General features: G+C 39.8%; 1 protein-coding gene across 2 annotated transcripts in view; it reads right to left on the bottom strand.

Moving 5' to 3' along the window:
* The window catches only part of RAB27B (RAB27B, member RAS oncogene family), a 210,661-nt gene extending 194,291 nt beyond the window's left edge, over window positions 1–16,370 (bottom strand). Inside the window, exon 1 of one of the 2 annotated variants that reach the window (XM_069569231.1) lies at window positions 16,285–16,370. The gene's annotated coding sequence lies outside the window, so the exon portion shown is untranslated. The remainder of the gene's footprint in view (window positions 1–16,284) is intronic. The other variant, XM_069569230.1, reaches the window with a different exon arrangement.
* Window positions 16,371–19,088: the final 2,718 nt, after the last annotated feature.

Here is a 19,088-nt window from a genome sequence, read left to right as displayed (position 1 = left end):
CTGGTGGTGATGTGGGTAGTGACTTAGTTTAGGAGTAATATAAACTGTAGTGTACTGAACTTTCTTTTACATGTCTCTTGGAGAATTAACACATGTACACATTTCTGCTAGTTATACCCAAAAGTAGAACTTCTAGCTCTAGATTTTATGTTATCCTTGAAAAGATGTTGCCAAACAGTTTTCAAAAGTGATTTTTATCAATTTCCACTCCTACCTGTGGTGTGGAGTTCAGTTTGCTCCATATTCATACTAACACTTGGTATTATCAGTCTTACACTTGACCATTCTGGTGGTTAGTTCAGTTCAGTTCAGTTCAGCTCAGTCACTCAGTAGTGTCTGACTCTTTGTGATCCTATGAATTGCAGTACGCCAGGCCTCCCTGTCCATCACCAACTCCCAGAGTTCACTCAAACTCACGTCCATCGAGTCGGTGATGCCATCCAGCCATCTCATCCTCTGTCGTCCTTTTCTCCTCCTGCCCACAATCCTTCCCAGCATCAGAGTCTTTTCCAGTGAGTCAACTCTTCACATGAGGTGGCCAAAGTACTGAAGTTTCAGCTTTAGCATCATTCCCTCCAATGAACACCCAGGACTGATCTCCTTCAGAATGGACTGGTTGGATCTCCTTGCAGTCCAAGGGACTCTCAGTTCAAAAGCATCAATTCTTCAGCACTCAGCTTTCTTCACAGTCCAACTCTCACATCCATACATGACCACAGGAAAAACCATAGCCTTGACTAGATGGACATTTGTTGGCAAAGTAATGTCTCTGCTTTTGAATATGCTATCTAGGTTGGTCATAACTTTTGTTCCAAGGAGTAAGCGTCTTTTAATTTCATGGCTGCACTCACCATCTGCAGTGATTTTGGAGCCCCCCAAAATAAAGTCTGACACTGTTTCCCCATCTATTTCCCATGAAGTGATGGGACCAGATGCCATGATTTTTGTTTTCTGAATGTTGAGCTTTAAGCCAACTTTTTCACTCTCCTCTTTCACTTTTATCAAGAGGCTTTTGAGTTCCTCTTCACTTTCTGCCATAAGGGTGGTGTCATCTGCATATCTGAGGTGACTGATATTTCTCCCAGCAATCCTGATTCCAGTTTGTGCTTCTTCCAGCCCAGTATTTCTTATGATGTACTCTGCATAGAAGTTAAATAAGCAGGGTGACAATATACAGCCTTGACGTACTCCTTTTCCTATTTGGGACCAGTCTGTTGTTCCATGTCCAGTTCTAACTGTTACTTCCTGACCTGCATATAGGTTTCTCAAGAGGCAGGTCAGGTGGTCTGGTATTCCCATCTCTTTCAGAATTTTCCACAGTTTATTGTGATCCACACAGTCAAAGGCTTTGGCATAGTCAAGAAAGCAGAAATAGATGTTTTTCTGGAACTCTCTTGCTTTTTCCATGACCCAGCAGATGTTGGCAATTTGATCTCTGGTTCCTCTGCCTTTTCTAAAACCAGCTTGAACATCTGGAAGTTCATGGTTCACATATTGCTGAAGCCTGGCTTGGAGAATTTTGAGCATTACTTTACTAGCGTGTGAGATGAGTGCAATTGTGTGGTGGTTTGAGCATTCTTTGGCATTGCCTTTCTTTGGGATTGGAATGAAAACTGACATTTTCCAGTCCTGTGGCCACTGCTGCATTTTCCAAATTTGCTGGCATATTGAGTGCAGCACTTTCACAGCATCATCTTTCAGGATTTGAAATAGTTCAACTGGAATGCCATCACCTCCACTAGCTTTGTTCGTAGTGATGCTTTCTAAGGCCCACTTGACTTCACATTCCAGGACGTCTGGCTCTAGGTGCGTGATCATTTGGGTCTTGAAGATCTGTTTTGTACAGTTCCTCTGTGTATTCTTGCCATCTCTTCTTAGGTATCTATCAGATTTCTAGAGGGAAGATGTGTCCTTTTCCTCTAAATAAAGTTAACAGTTATAGTGGAATTTCATCTGAGTGGAGGTCACAGCTTGGGGATTACCAACCACACTGGATCAGAGGAATTGTTAAGATTGACTTAAAGGTCATCTGAACCCCTAGGGATTTAGTTGTAGGAAAATGGCAAACTCTTTGTCTTCTGAATCCCACTGATGAGAAATCTATGTCAGTTCTGGAGCCCAATATACTCCAAATGCACGAAGTTTCCCACCTTCAAATAAAAGCCAAATAACAAAGAGGGAACCACCTAAATATGTTTGGCCATTACTCTTAAAGGAGAATAAGGGAGGGGGGTGCTTCCCTGGTGGCTCAGTGGTAGGGAATCTGTCTGCCAGTGCGGGAAATGTGGGTTCGATCCCTGGGCTGGGAAGGTCCCACATGGCACAGAGCAAATAAGCCCATGCAGCACCAGTCCTGAGCTGTGCTCTAGAGCCTGGGAACCACAACTGCTGAGCCACGGGCAGCAACTACTGAAGCCCTCACACCCTGGAGCCTGTGCATCACACCTAGCCTGCACAGCAACCAAGACTCAGCACAACCAAAAATAGATTCATAAATTAAATTATTATTTTAAAAAATGAATAAGGGGAGGACGATACTCTCTGAGAATCATCTCCTGTTTCCTGAGATTTCTTTTTCATTGTAGTGAAAAGAACCAAGGTGTCCTCTGGCCAGAGAATGAAGGAATCCCTAATTTGGCAGACACAAACCCCAATATATTAATATATACCTGAGCTGAATGAATGAGTGATACATCCCATCATCCTCATGGTGACTCAGTATTGGAAAGGAATGAATATTTTGTGCAATGATGTTCAACCCACTTTATAATTAAGAAAATTAGCAAGGACACTGAGGTGTGGAGTCATCAATGATAGAGCTTTAACCTAATTTCTAAGTTATACTTTCTAAAATCAGTTCTTTTAATTTGGCTATAGTACAAATATGCTAATGAAAAGTGTTTATTTTTTTATTTAAATGTCTTTTATTTTTATAGTATAAACTGTTCTACTATTAGAAGGTCTATATTTCAATTAAATCTAAAATAATTTAACCTTTAAAAGCAATTCTCTGTATGATCCTTGATGAAACTTGAGACTACTTTCTATTGGATCAAGATGTTTGAGAGCTAACAGTTTTTGAAATTATATCATTAGAAGTCATTGAAATGAGAGTCTGAAGCAATTTGAGAGAATTCTGAAAAATCAGAAGCATTTTTTGGTATGTCTCTGATATTTTTTCTTGTTTCTTTCATTTTAATATTGAGTCATCAGGCTTGCTCACATCCTGAATTAATTTCCTTTCATCTCTCTTCTACATGGAAGCTATCTGTATAATTGTTAGTACGCCATGACTCCATCTTCATTTTTCAGATGACTAAACTGAGAGTGAATGACTTGGTTTGGGACCAAGCTATTAGCCTGGGTATACTTTGAGTTCTCAGCTGGAAAAGCACTAACGGATGTAAGGTGTTGTAACTACAATTTACAGCCCCTGATCCTGCAGTATGTTGCTTAGCTACTATCTCACCCACCTTGCACTCTGATCTCTACCTTCCCTTTGGGGCTATTTCTAGTCTCACAAAAGCTATCATCTGGACACACCTCACTGTGACTCTTGTCTTCTTTATCTATGAAAATGAGTTATTTTGATCACAAATTTCTTTCCTCAGAAGGTGAAAAGAATCCTTGGAGAAAAGTGTCAAATCAATTTCAAATCTATTTTCAAAACTCCGTGTCTACCACATCTTAAATTTGTGTGCAGTGCTACAGAACATTCCCCATAAAATGATGCATGTACAGGTTTGGGCTCATTCTGGTGAATACAGCTTTAGATTAAATGATTATAAATGCTTTTAGAATATACCCATAGTGCAGGAACCATCTGTCTTCTACATAGCACTTTTCAGTAACAGACTCATAACCAAAAATTCCTTCAAATTCAGCAATATGTATAAATAACATTTGATAATATTTTTAGCTCAAAAATTTTTAATGTTTCCCTTCTAGTCTGATTGATTAGTATAAAAAATAAGAGAATTTTATGTAAGATATTTTGTGTTGAATTGGAAACAGACTAGCCCTGTCATTGCGAAGACTAAAAATCTGAATGTGGAAATAAGACTTAAAGAAATTACATTAAATTGTATGCCGTTGTATTATTAATGACTGATAGAATGATTTAGATCCTCAGTGGTGTGAAGAAATCAAAATCAGGAATAGTCTCCCTGGCAGCTCAGATGGTATAGAATCTGCCTGCAATGCTGGAAACCCAGGTTCAATTCCCGGCTTAAGAAGGTCCCCTGGAGAAGGGAATGGCAACCCACTCCAGTATTCTTGCCTGGAGAATCCCATGGAAAGAAGGGCCTGGCGGGCTGCATTTCGTAGGGCTGCAAAGAGCCAGACATGATTGAGCCATAACACTTTCACTTTACATGCTGCTGCAGCTGCTGCTAAGTCGCTTCAGTCGTATCCGACTCTGTGTGACCCCATAGACGGCAGCCCACCAGGCTCCCCCGTCCCTGGGATTCTCCAGGCAAGAACATTGGAGTGGGTTACCATTCCCTTCTCCAATGCATGAAAGTGAAAAGTGAAAGTGAAGGCGCTCAGTCGTGTCTGAATCGTAGTGACCTCATGGACTGCAGCCCACCAGGCTCCTCCGTCCATGGGATTTTTCCAGGCAAGAGTACTGGAGTGGGATGCCATTGTCTTCTCTGCACTTTCTATGAGGTGGGGCTAATCTGGTAAAACTTCAGAGAATAGGAAAACGTAAAATTTGATATGAATGAAATGTAAGCTGAGGAAGGCAGAAAGTGAAGGCAGTGGTAGAAAGCAAAGTCTTACATAGTAGAACATTAAAGAAACAAATCAAGAATGACAGAGACTTCCCTGGTGGTCCAGTGGTTACTACTCTGTACTGCCAACACAAGGTGTGTAGGTTTGATCCCTTATCGGGAACGATTCCACATGCTGCGTAGCCAAAAAAAGAATATTAAAGAGATGAGCTAAGTGAATCGAAGGCTATACACCAGGGTAATAAGTGAAATGAGGTCAACTGGTGGAAAAGTTTAGCTACCAGGCAGATTATTAAAGAATTTGGATGTAACCAATTAAGTAAAGTTCCAAGTAAACTAATAGGAAAGATGTAGGCACTACAACATTGCAAAAGTGGACATTACTTTTGCACAGGCATTTTGAGTGGCATCTAGTACTGAGTAGTGGAAAATATTTTCTATTCATTTCAGTGAGTTGCAGAGGTTTTCTCTAATAAGATGAGCATAAAATACAGATTTTGGCATTCTATAAAGCAGTAATAGCAATAAACACATAAATACTATCAAGTAATGTAAGAAATGAAAATGAATTCTATTTCATATATTCATTAAGTTATATTAAGTTATATTAATTTATAACTTAATATATTAAGTTATATTCATATAGTTATTCTATACTACATATATATGCATTAGTTTTATAGTAATATTACTTGGGGGAAAGTTTTCTGAGGTTATGTGCATCTGGATGTACAATGAAAAATAAACAGAAATGCAGTATATTTGATTAATAGTCATAAAGATAGGTTATTGACCACTACTTGGTTCAATAGTGTGGCATAAACTGCTGCTACTCACCGCCTATCTGTCTGCTGCCCTGTATTTCTCAGCTTCTCATGTAATTAGGCTAGGATTATGTGACTAGTACTGGTCACTGGATTCTGAAGAGTAATGTATGATGTGGGTCACTTCCAGGTCCAGACAGTTAAAGAGTTTGTGTGCTCCCTCCATTCTTCCTTTCCCTTTGCTATAGCAACCTTGGAATTCACATGCTAAGATCGGGACATGAAAAGATGAAGAAAGCATGGGTCTCCAAGTCAGTAGGTGGAAGAGAGCGCTCCAAGAGTTTGCAAACTATAAGTCATTGGCCAAATCTGGCCTGCTGCCTGTTTTTGTATACCTCGGAAACGAAGAATGATTTTTATATTTTTAAATGACTAGGGGGAAAAAGCAAAAGGAGGATAATATATTGTGATATGTGAAATTATAGGAAGTTCAACTTTAGTGTCCATAAACTTTCATCCGAACAGAGATGTTTTCATTTGTTTATATATTAAGTTTACAAGAGGCTGTGTATCCATGACAGAGACCATCTGGCCCACAAATCCTAAAATGAATACCATTTGGCCCTTTACAGAAACCTTTTGGGGTCACTTCGCCTGTATCCTAGGCAACCCCAAGATGGATCCCTAACATCAGGTTGTTAATGGCTGATCTCTGCCTCGCCCACCCTTTGATCCAACAATCGCTGATTAGATGAGAGGTGAAAACTGACCCAAACTCAATAAATAAAGTGATCTCTACCAGGATGTTGAAATAAAATTTGGAAATCAAGAGATCAGGAAAGATATATGTCAGGTGTTTCTAACTGTTGGAAGTAAGAACAAGGTAACTTGGGAGCTAGATTTGGTCATCATTCCAAATGTGCTCAGAACACATCTGAGCACACATCAGATTCCCATGCAAGCCAGTGAACCCTAAGGAGGAGAGAGGTGAGAAGCACACCCCTGGTCCCTCACCACCTCACCTGTTCTGTTTCAGGCAGTCCATACTTCCTTTTCGCATATTCCATGAAATACCCCTTTATCTTTATTTTGAAAGCTCTTTAATTAATTGATTTCTTTATCTGCTAGGGTCAGTGTGAATGAATTTCTTTGGCTTGAGAATGGGAAAAAACATCTAAACACTGAGCTTAAGAACTTTCACTAAAATTTCCAGAAAGATTTCATCAATATTTAATAGTGAAAAGCTCTAGTGAAAAAAGGGGGAATCTGTCCTAGAGATGGCAACAACTTCCTAGAGATATCTTACAGTCCTCTTGCAAAGTTTCTAACACATTTCTGTAAGGTTTAATACTTCATTTTTTCCTTACATGGTTTGACTAGAGATATTTCCTATATGTAATGAAGATGGTGTTTTATCCCCAGATGGGTTACTTACTCACTGTATGACTTTGTGGAATCATTTGAGCATGTAAACTTCTAAGGGTCAGTTTCATTCTTCAATGGGAAGCAATGCACCATAAGTCTAATAACAGAATTTCTTAACTTGAATCCCATGGATCAAATTCAGCAGTCCAAAAGCTTCCTGAATATTGTGAGAAAATGTTATATATGTATATATTCTCACCTCATTTTGTAGGGGGCTCATAGCTTTCATCAGATACTCAAAGGGGTCCATGATACGAAAAAGGAATTGAGAAACATTAACATAAATATCCATCAATGTCAATGAAAAAATATACAAAGTCATTAACATACATAGAACATAATACTGTGTAGTACATAGAACACTTCATGAATGTTTATTCCTCTCTTTCTTCATGTATTGAATCCTCTCACCTATTTAAGCTTTCTTTTCCCAATCATGTTACAATTCTCTTGAGGGCAGAGACTACCTTATCACTCCTATGTGGCTTCCATTGCAATAAGTACAGTAAGAAGGAAATGCTATAGAATAAATATGTGTGTCTCCCCAGAATTCATGTGCTGAAATGGGATCCCTGATATGATGCTATTTGAAGATGGGGCCTTGGGAAGGGTTTAGACCCTCATGAATGGAATTCATGCCCTTATAAAAGAGGCCCCAGAGAGTTCCTTCACCCTTCTGATATATAAGGATATAGGGAAAGATAACTGTCTAGGAACCGGGCAGTGGGCCCTGACTATTCCCCAAATTTGCCAGCATCTTGACCTTGAACTTCTTTTTTGTTCTATTTTAAAATAACGAGTACATTCACATGGGACAAAATCTAAAAGCTGCCCTGTTATATCAGTGAAATCTGCTAAGAGAGTAAAACTGAAATGTTCCCACCAAAATAAAAAAAGATAAATATGTGAGGTGATGGATGTGTTAATTAGCTAGATCTTGGACTTTGCCTCCAGAACTGGGAGGAATTCCTGTTGTTTATCAGCTACACAATTTATGATATTTAACAGTCTGAGTGAACTAAATGGAAACAATTATTTAAAAGTTGGCTGCCCCAAAAGTGATCCTGATGTGTGTCAGTCTATACAGGAATGCGTGAGGGTGTGTAGCTGTGAAGAATTATTTTCGATATCAAACGGTTCTTTCCCTTTCCATTTTCTTTCTTACAGCCTTTTGAACATGGAATGAAAGGCTCATTTAAGACTGAAATCAAAAATCCTTCGCTGGTTCCTTTCGGTCTTCAGTTGTCCTCACAATATTTCAAACATACTTGTACTCTGGGAGTGCTAAGGATCTCTTTACCCAAATAATCCCATAACCTACTTTTCCTCAAAACTATAAAACTTTCCTGGAATTGTGAAAAGTTTCAGCAGATAGATCCCTTCTGATTAGTATCTATGATCCTATTCCCCTTTAAATCTCCAGGCATCTTCCTGCTGGCTGATTTCCCTCAGAAATGCTATTGCTGCTCTGCTGCTGTGGAAACTCCCTCGCCCCTCCACGGTCACGGACCTGCTTTCTTCCTGTCTTAGACTTTTCCAGTGACCACATCCCTATGGAAGGCAGGTTTACTGTATTATGTGCTTTTCTTCAGATGGATGATTTGTTTTACATGTCTTTACTCCACCATAATGTGAGTTTAATTCCTTCCAACGTTCTCAACTGTGGCTCTCATCTTGGGTATGACAAACTATTACAGTGCACAAGACCCGAGATTTTACTTTTTATTTATGTCTGATTTCTTGGCTAGGAAGTCTTCTTTTTTGATCTCTCTCATGATTTTCCCCTCTTCTTTTTAAATGCTGACATGAGTCTCACTATCCACCAGTCAAGACTTCTCAAATGCACATTCTATTACTGCGGAATGTCTTGGCTATTTAACCATAGATTGCATAAGAAACACTAAAGTAACTAATGACTTTGAACCATGTCCAGGGTTCAAACTAAATGTGGTCTTAATGAGAAAATGCAGAATATAGACCAAATAGAGGAGGGAAGAAAAGAAAAAAAGACCTTAGGAAGACATGACAGAAATTTGCCAAAGTCATTGTCAAACCCATGGGGGAAATGATCTGACCATTGTTGAGGCTGTGTGGTAGGTACATGAGGATTCATAATTGCTGACTTTTTGAAAAGTCAGAGGAATGGTCTTGCTATTATTCTATGATTTTAAAGCTGAAATGAATCTGTGGCATGGAACTTGGGAGTGTCTGACTGAGAAAAATTATTTTAAGAGGATGGAGCCTCACCTGTATTTAAGGACTTAATCCTTGTCATTAGGGAAAGATAGTAGACCGCAGTAGACTGGTCTAGTCCAGCCGAGATCCAGAAAACCTGGAATATTTTAGTTATAAAATTCAAGTTGAACACTACGTCACAGTTTCTAAATCAGGGCACTTCAAGCCTAAAAGGTGGGGTACACAGCTTTCATTCCCGCATCAACACTGCCTCTGTATTCATGATTGCAGTGAGCAAGCCTGCTGTGGTAAATGAAGGAAGATGCCGGCTTTCTGTAAAACCATCCTTGCTGCTTGATTCCAAGGTCCTCTTTTGCACTGGGAACCTTCTGGGGTATTCTCACGGGGTGCACTCTCAGGCTCTAAGTCCATTCTGAGAGTTTCATCCACACTGCTGTTCCCCAAATTTCTGGTGACACCTCCAGATTTGTATCCAGCCAATGACTCTGAAGAAGAGGTGACTGTGTTTAAGGTTTTATGGAGGGGGCACCATTACATTAGGCTGACGCTTCTATGGTGAGCAAGGTTTAAGTGTTGAGTAAAATAGAGAGGAAGGAAACACAAGCTATAGACTGGGAGAAAATCGTTACAAACCACAAACCCAACAAAGGACCAGTTTCTATGAAATATAAAACATTTTAAAAACTCACAGTAAAAAAGCCCAAACAATCCAATTAAAAAATGGACAAAGGTCACAAAGAGATATTTCATCAAAGTGGTTTTGTAGACAGCAAATACGCTCATGAAGAGATGTTCAATCATCATCAGCTATTAGAGGAATGGAATTAAAAATACAATGAGATATTCATATACACCTATCAGAATAGCTAAAATTAAAAGTTGGCAACACCAAATGCTGACAAGGATGTGGAGAGTCTAGACCACTCATGTTTTGTAGGCGGGAACTTAAAATGGTCCAGTTACTCTTGAAAGCAGTTTAGAAAGTGGCACAAAATTTAAACATACCATATAAATAAGGATTTTACTCCTGAGCATGAATCTCAGAGAAATGAAAACTAATTTTCATACAAAAACCCATATGTGTATTTCAGAGCAGTTTTGTTTGTAGTAGCAAAATACTAGAATCTGATCAGAAGTTATTTAAAAGGAGAATACGCATATCCCTGGAAAATCTACTCAAAAATAAAGAGAAACAAACTATTGCTTTACTGAAAACTTTCAAGAATCTCCAGGGGTTCATGTTGCGTGAAAAATGCCAGTCCCAAAAGGCTATATACTGTTTGATCCTGTGTATACAACATTTGAGAAATAAAACTGGAGAAATGGAGGATAGATTAAGGATTGCCAGGGTTTGGTAACCCTGGATGAAGGGGGTGTCAAGAAGGAGCTGTAGAGAGGTGAACGTACTCATATATAACCACACGCAGATATCAGTGCAAGCAAAACAGAGGAACTGAATGAGATTGGTGGATCGTATCAATATCTTGTCATGACATTAAAGTAGTTTCATAAAATGGTGACAACTGGGCAAAATGAATATGGCATCTCCCTTTATTATATTTCATAACCACATATGACTCTATAACCATCCCAATAAATATTGCAATTTTAAAATCATACTTACTAATTATGTAAATTTATATATTCCCCGTGGTAAACTCACAAAGAAAAAAATTAAGATTCTGTATTTTGCAGAAATATATCCATTGTTTAAAGTGAGTTGCTCATCTTTTTATTTTGCTTTCCTTTTTAGAGGGCAAGTCCCACTTCACAGTGATTGCTCTTCAAATATTCCATTTACAAAATGAATTCAGGGCAATTGCTGTAGTGTTATTGAAATCTCTAAATTCTTGTCCCTGAAGTGCTAAAGAGCATTGGGGGGAACTCTTGTGATTTTTCCCAGTGGCAGGTTCCCAGCCCTGCAGAAAGGGACACAAATTGGAGAATGATGATCAGGGGGAACAGACAGGAAGTGGGGAGTCCAGGGTCCCTGGAGCCCCTCCAAGTTGTCTTTGGGACTGTCAGTGGGTTCCTTTCATGACCACCTTTTCCCGTATAGAGCGCCACATTCTCTGCTGTTCAGGGATTGGAACTATTGAGGGGGCAATGAAATAGTTTTTCTCAGGACAACCATCTTTCACCTGGATACTCATGAGGGCTGTGCGCGCTAAGTCGCTTCAGTCCTGTCCGATACTTTGTGACACTATGGACTGCCAGGCTCCTCTGTCCAAGGCATTCTCTAGGCAAAAATAATGGAGTGGGTTGCCATTTCCTCCTCCAGGGAATCTTCCCAACCCAGGATGTAATCCTCATCTCTTATGTCTCCTGCATTGGCAGGTGGGTTCTTTGCGACTAGCGCCACCTGGGAATCCCTACCTGGATACACATTCACCAAATTACCACTGTGATCATTTTGCAAAAATATGTGCAATGTTTCATAACTGCTTGTTTTTTAAGTAAAACACGCCTTTTTAAAAAGAGATCAGAAGTGCAGATGCTAATAGCTAGGTTCGGGTATGTTTCTAGGGCACTTCGGGCCCTCCTTCCACCTGTCCAAAATAAGAGATACAAATCTTCCCTCATACCACTGTGTTTTTGAACGCACAGACATCTGTGGCTAATCACACAAGAATATGAACAAACTGAAGCACCAGAGAGACATCTACTGGTTGTTGTTTTTTCCCTTCTGGACTGGCTCTTCAGAGATTATTTTCAGTGTCATAAGGAATTATGACTAACCAGTACTCATCAGCATTGCTTATAAGCACTGCATATACAGCTATGCAATTATATTGCCCAATAACCTGGGACAATTAATTGGAAGCCTGGAGGGACTGAAGTGCTCGCGGTCCAATCTTCCTATCACAGGCACTTCACTGGTTTTCCAGGGCTTCCGACAGCCAGGATGGCAGAGAGCCAACCCTGTAAAATTCAGTGTAGGGGGAGTGGAGGGTAGGCACACACAGAACAGTTCACAAACATGAGCCGCGTGAACCGGAAGAACTGGGTGAATCAATAGATGCCACTCTAGCCTTTTCACAGGGCATTTTCTATTGCAAAGTGCATAGGCAATAAGGATGAAAACAGATAAGGTTCAAAGGACTCGCCTGGAACTTCTTCTTAGAATCACATCGGAAGCAGACACCCTAAGGTTTATATTTTTAAGAGGAAACTGCCAGGAGCAAATCGTCCACTGCATCAAGCTCCACCCTGGAGAAGGCTGACCACTTGGACAGAAAGGGAAGCTGGCTCTGATGTCTCTGCCTCATGATACACTGGGCTTTCCAAGAGGTGCTGGCAATCTCTGGTAAAGAACCTGCCTGCCAAAGCAGGAGACGTAGAAACACAGGTTCAATCCCTGGGTGGGGAAGAGCCCCTGGAGAAGGGCATGGCAACCCACTCCAGTATTCTCGCCTACAGAATCGCATGGACAGAGGAGCCTGGCCGGCTACAGTCCATGGGGTTGCAAAGAGTCAGACACGACTGAAGCGACGGAGCACGACATGACACACCAACATTTGGTAAACCTACTTATACTTTTCCAGAGTTTTCAGCTGTTGGTATGTACTTGTGCACTTTATGGACACCTCTGGAGGCCTGGTTATTTTAGGTTCCCTGGAGAGAATATTTTATCCCAAATTACAATTGTGGAGAACGATGAGGGCACAAGCTAAGCTGCAGAATATTTGATTGAATCTTGATTCAATTACAGGATGAATTTGAAACATGCAAGTCAATTCAGGGATCTTAAATCATGATAGACCCGGCTGTTTGACACAAACAGTCATAATTTATCCCTGTAGCTGTCCCCCTCTCTTTCCTGCGGGGGAGGGGTGGGAAAACAGAAATGTTTGCTAGAGCCAAAGACGAAAACGTGACCTGTCTAGCAGATTTCAAGTAAAATATACCTCCATTAGAACAGAACAATATTGATATCGATTTTCAAAAGAGAAATAAAGAGGCACATAAAACAAAAGGCACATTTCCTTTGGGTGATTAAAATCCATTTTAGAATCATCATATTCCATAAGCAGTTACCATGAAGTAGGATTCCTGTTGTTTTGTTGATGACGAAAGCAGCGCAAAACCCCATATTATCCCATCGTTTTCCACAAGAAAAACACACAAAACACTGCTAAGAGATTGCTGGATATTATTTTATGTTTCCACGCACAAAGAAACATGCATATCTACACGCAAGCGTGAATATGAAAACAGCCTAGCACTCCTCCGTCACGTTTGCTGCATTTTTTTCCTAATTATGTTTAGGGTCTATTTCCCTTTCAAGACAGATCTATCTACCTTATTTCTTTACCTGTCTTTCTCTATTTACCAGATACTAGCTGTCTCTCAGTCCCTCCTGTGAGGGGGCAGTGTTCTCTGATCCACAGCAGTTATCAGAGGGTTTGATTTTCCTGTTGAGTTTTTCCCCCATCCCTCCGAGCTTTGCTACAGGTATCCTTCTCTTATAATCTGTAGCTTCCTGAACATTTTCCTCAAACTCCTCCAAGCAAACAGTCTTCTCTCCTTCTCACAATGCCATGATTCCTTCTCCCACTTGACCTCCAGAGTCACCAACCAGTGGTACCTAGAGAACTAACTATGTTCCCAGCATTGCTTAGATAGGAGTCAGCGAAACAGATATGACACTTACACGGGTGCATATATTCCCGGAATAAAAGAACATATGAAGAAACCAGGACACTGAAGCTTAGAGAGAACACATCAGTTGCCCAGAGTAGCTCAGCTAGGAAGTGATAGAGCTGTCATTGGAACCACCCTCATAAGCACCACATTCCACTGATTCAAACGCCTTGGTTTAAAATATCTATTCACCTCCTTCGGGAAGAACCCAAAGAGAAAGATGTTTCTTCTTGACTCTCCTGCATACCTCAAATCTGAATTTTCCTTCCAAAAACCCTGAGGGCTTTGACCATATGTTCAATAAGACTCATTGAACAAGTCTCTCAAAATAGCTGGAAAAGGAGGAAACACTGGCAGGAAAAGATTTCATGTCTCCATGGCCAATGGGCAAGGAAAGTAGCAAAGTCCTCAAATGTTTTAATGTTATATACATATATATTTAAATGTGTTCTTTTAAAATTGTAGGTTTCTTTTCATAAGGGGATACTTACATCAGGTTCAAGTAGCTCTGCTAAAAATATGCCAATTTTCAGATATGCTAATGGCCTAAACCTAATGATAAAAATATTTCACTTTTATTGTAGTTTCCATGTGTTTAATTATTAGCGACGTCATCTGTCTGTTTATATTCACTACTTGCATTTTTTTCTATGACACTCATATTCATGGCCTTTGCTCATCTCTCTTTTCATGTGTCTGTAAGTATCTTATTAATTTGTAAGTGCTCAGTATATGTAAAGAATATTTTAAAATTTTTTCTGTATGTTAAAAACATTTTTTGCAGCTTGTTATTGACTTTGGTTTTTGCATCTTTTCAGTGTAGAAATTTGTGGACTTTCAGGCAATGCTATTCACCAGTATTTATTTTGATTGCTTGAGTTTTGATATGGGATACACAGTATCTCTAAGGCATCCCACGTTATGCCAGTGATAAAGAACCTGCCTACCAATGCAGAAGTCTCAGGCCCAATGCCTGGGTCAGGAAGATCCCCTGGAGGAGGGCACAGCAACCCACTCCAGTATTCTTCCCTGAAGAATCCCACAGACAGCAGAGTCTACTGGGCTACTGTCCATAGGATCGTACAGTTAGACACGACCGGAGCAACTCAGCGTGCATGCACGCAATATCTCTACATAAATATAAACTTACTTTTCTAGTTTTTAATGAATAAGGTGACAAAACACAGTCGGCATTTTTTTTTTTGCATCATAGTTATAAAAGTACCTAGAAATTACCCAGCAAATTTCACCTTACTTCTTTCCTTAAGTTCCTACAGAACTGAATCCTGGAGATGAATATGAAGTACTGCCTGAGATCTAAAGACTATGAAAAGAGCTAACCAAAGATCAGATATACAGTATAGCAACTATATTTAATAATACTGAATTATACACTTGAAATTTCCTGAGAGTAGGTGTTAAGGGTTCTCCACACACACACACACACACACACACACACACACACACACACACAAATTATAACGATTAGAAATGGCTACATTAATTAGCTTAACTGTGATAATCACTTCAGAATGTATAGGTATATTAAATCAACACATTGTACATCTAAGTATTTACAACTTTTACTTGTCAATTATACCTCAATAAAGCTAGAAGAAGAAAAAAATAATTTTCTACGTCTGAAGAGAAAATTAGCAAGAGCTTAAAAAAGGGGGAGAGGGAAGTGAAATGTAGGAAGAAATAGAGAGTATAAAAGATGTTATTCCCTCTCAATTTCTCAGATGGTCTTGTTTGTGTGACCAAAGTATCCCCAAGGCTTCTGGGGTCTGTGCTGTGAGCCATTTTAATGGCCGATTAGCACACAGTTGATTGGATTAAGCATGCAGTCCTTCAAATTAGATTTTAAGTAATCTGACTGACCCTGTTAGACCCTGAGTGACATAGAATCCCTTGGACTGATGCCCAAGGTGAGAAAAGAGGTTGTGCACCAGCAATACAGCCCTTCCCAGTACCAAACGCACCCACAAACATGGCCACCAAGGCTACGTTGAACAGACAGTGTCATAGTACCAGGGTTTTCTCAAAGCCCAATTTCACCCCTTGCCACCAAGTAACTTTAGACAAGTTATGGAAGTCCTTTAAGTTAGTTTCCTCTTCAGAGGAAATGGACAAATTTATCTCTTTCTTTCAGTGTTGTTTTGGTTAAATTTAATGATGCTACCTAGAGCACATTGAGATTATAACCAAGGATGAATCACCTGAAATGGGTATTAGGAGTGCTGATTCAGAGAAGGCAATGGCATCCCACTCCGATACTCTTGCCTGGAAAATCCCAGGGACTGGGGAGCCTGGTGGGCTGCGTCTCTGGGGTTGCACAGAGTCAGACACCACTGAAGCAACTTAGCAGCAGCAGAGCTGATTCTCGGATGGAACCCCAGATCTGCAGAATCAGAATCCCTGGTCTCAGGAATCTGCTTTCCAGAAATCATCCTAGGTCTAACCTGCAAGGCCCCCAGGATATATCGTTTGAATAAACAAGTTTGACATCTAAGACCTCCTACCTGATGATGTAAGAAGCAAATTCTTGCAGTTCGTCTCTTTCTACCTTCTTTTCATGTGTTCATAATCTGAAGGCCTCATCATTCTCTTATCCACTCAAGAACTTAGTTCCTATGATGTCACAGGTTACTAGACTAGCCTGGCAGGCTATAAGTCCATGAGGTCGCAAGAGTCAGACACAACTTAGTGACTAAACCACCACCACCACACTACTGAATAGAATACAAGCTTTGCTCTTTAAAAAAAGCTTGTAGATTAATCACAGAGATAATGATAATAAAAGGCAATATTTATTGAGAGATTATTCTGCACTAGAGGTTTAATTCTTACTTAATTTTCACAGCTGTTCTAAAGACTACATGCTATCTTTATCCCCATTTTACAGCTGAATGGACAGGAAACATGTCACATCTCTACCAGGCTTCTTTCTTTCTTTCTCGGTTTCTGCAGTTAAAATCTGAAGGAAATTAGTGAGAAAGCTACTTGTGATTTAAACAAAATAATTTAACTGAGCATAAGTTATGCTCAATAATATGCAAAAAAGAAAAAAATTTTTTTACAAGACCAGCTTCTTAGCTAGATAGACAGGCCCACTGGGGGAGAGAACACAGAGCAAGAGGTAAGAGGTCTTATGTGTCAAACTTGTTTATTCAAATGATACATCCTGGGCGTCTTGCAGGTTAAACCTAGGATGATTTCTGGAAAGCAGATTCCTGAGACCAGTGTCCAGGGATTCTGATTCTGCAGGTCTGAGGTTCCATCCAAGAATCAGCACTCTGTTCTAAAGGATATCAGTCCTGGGTGTTCTTTGGAAGGACTGATGCTAAAGCTGAAACTCCAGTACTTTGGCCACCTCACGCGAAGAGTTGACTCATTGGAAAAGACTGATGCTGGGAGGGATTGAGGGCAGGAGGAGAAGGGGACGACAGAGAATGAAATGGCTGGATGGCATCACCGACTCGATGGACGTGAGTTTGAGTGAACTCTGGGAGTTGGTGATGGACAGGGAGGCCTGGTGTGCTGCGATTCATGGTGTCGCAAAGAGTTGGACATGACTGAGTGACTGAACTGAACTGAACTGAATATGGGTTTCAGGTGATTCATCCATGGGCCACAAAATAAGAAACGCAGAGACAATGACAACTTCAGAGTGGGGTATAACACAAGAGAGCTGTGTCCTAGAAGATCAACCGAAAAATGTGTTGCAAAAGGGAAGGGATCTAGAAGTAGAAGAGTCCGATTAAATACAGTAAGAAGAATTTAAACTGAAAGTAAAGGACCAGCTGGAAAAGGCAGACAGCAGAAGCTTGTCTTAACATTTCACAGTAGTCAGTCTAACATGATCTCAATCATTTTACCTGTCACCATTCTGCTACTACTATATTGCCAAGTCTATGATAAACCCTTTAGTGTTATGGGCAGACTAGCTTCAGAGTTTCTCTCTTAAAATTTTAGGTGTAATGGGATTGCAAGGTGGTTTTATTTCTAGTTTTTTTAAGGAATCTCCATGCCATCTTCCACAGGGGCTGTATCAATTCACATTGCCACCAACAATGCAAGAGGCTTCCCTTTTCTCCACACCCTTTCCAGCATTTATTGTTTGCAGACTTTTTGATGATGGCCATTCTGACTGGTGTGCAGTGATATCTCATTGTCATTTTGGTTTACATTTCTCTATAATGAGTGATGTCCAGCATCTTTTCATGTGTTTATATCTAGAGGGGTGGGATGGGAAGGGAGATGGGAGGGAGGTTACATACACCTGTGGCTGATTCACGTTGATGTTTGGCAGAAACCAGCACAATATATTAAAAAGCAATCATCTTTCAATTAAAAATAAATAAATTTTAACAATTTATGTGTAAAAATATCTTTGACATAATGTTGTTCCAAGTCATCACTTTTATTCAGCATATTTCTTTAGAGGGGAAAAATAACACATAATTTGTATTCCTCTGAACTTTTGGCTTTTTGCTTCTTTTCTGTACTTAAAGTGACTACTCTGAACTAATTTTAGACTTATAGGAAACTTGCAAAACTGTACAGAGAGTTTCCAAATATACCTTATTCAGCTTGAAAACGACATTAGCAGAGAAACTGGAGAAGTTCAAATAAGGTCTTTCGTTAAGAATACCAAGTGAAGTGAAGTGAAGTTGCTCAGTTGTGTCCGACTCTTTGCGACCCATGGACTGTGGCCCACCAGGCTTCTCCATCCCATGGAATTTTCCAGGCATGAGTACTGGAGCAGGTTGCCATTTCCTTCTCCAAAGGATCTTCCCGACCCAGGGATTGAACCCGGGTCTCCCGCATTGCAGGCAGACGCTTTACCATCTGAGCCACCAGGGAATCCTCAGAATAAGAATACCAAACTAATGTTAAATCCTGGTTTGACACTCCTATACTTAGTCTATTACTTAATGAAAACAGAGGCTACTGCAAAGCTTTAGAGATAACTTTTGAAGCTTGCTTCTTCCTTAATAGAAATAAGTAATTATTTCTATGCATTAGTTTTATATATTAAGTGTATATATTTTTTCTTTATCCCATATGTTGATGAAAAATTATGAGAATTTTGACTCCTTAACTTTCTTAGATGTAAGATTATTAAAATAATCTCTGTGATTACTACCATTTTTAAATTGAGAAAATGGAGACACAGAGAAGTTAAGTAACCCGCCTAAGATTACATACTGTAATCAGAACAGAGATTCATTCAAATCTAGGCTTGATTGTGGCTCCAGAGCTCACAATCTATACTACAGCAGCATCATATTATACTATTTCTCACATCCATAAAATCCTAAAA

The sequence above is a fragment of the Ovis canadensis genome, chromosome 23, assembly GCF_042477335.2.
Source record: "Ovis canadensis isolate MfBH-ARS-UI-01 breed Bighorn chromosome 23, ARS-UI_OviCan_v2, whole genome shotgun sequence".
NCBI lineage: Eukaryota > Metazoa > Chordata > Mammalia > Artiodactyla > Bovidae > Ovis > Ovis canadensis.
This window is presented reverse-complemented; position numbering and strand designations above follow the sequence as displayed.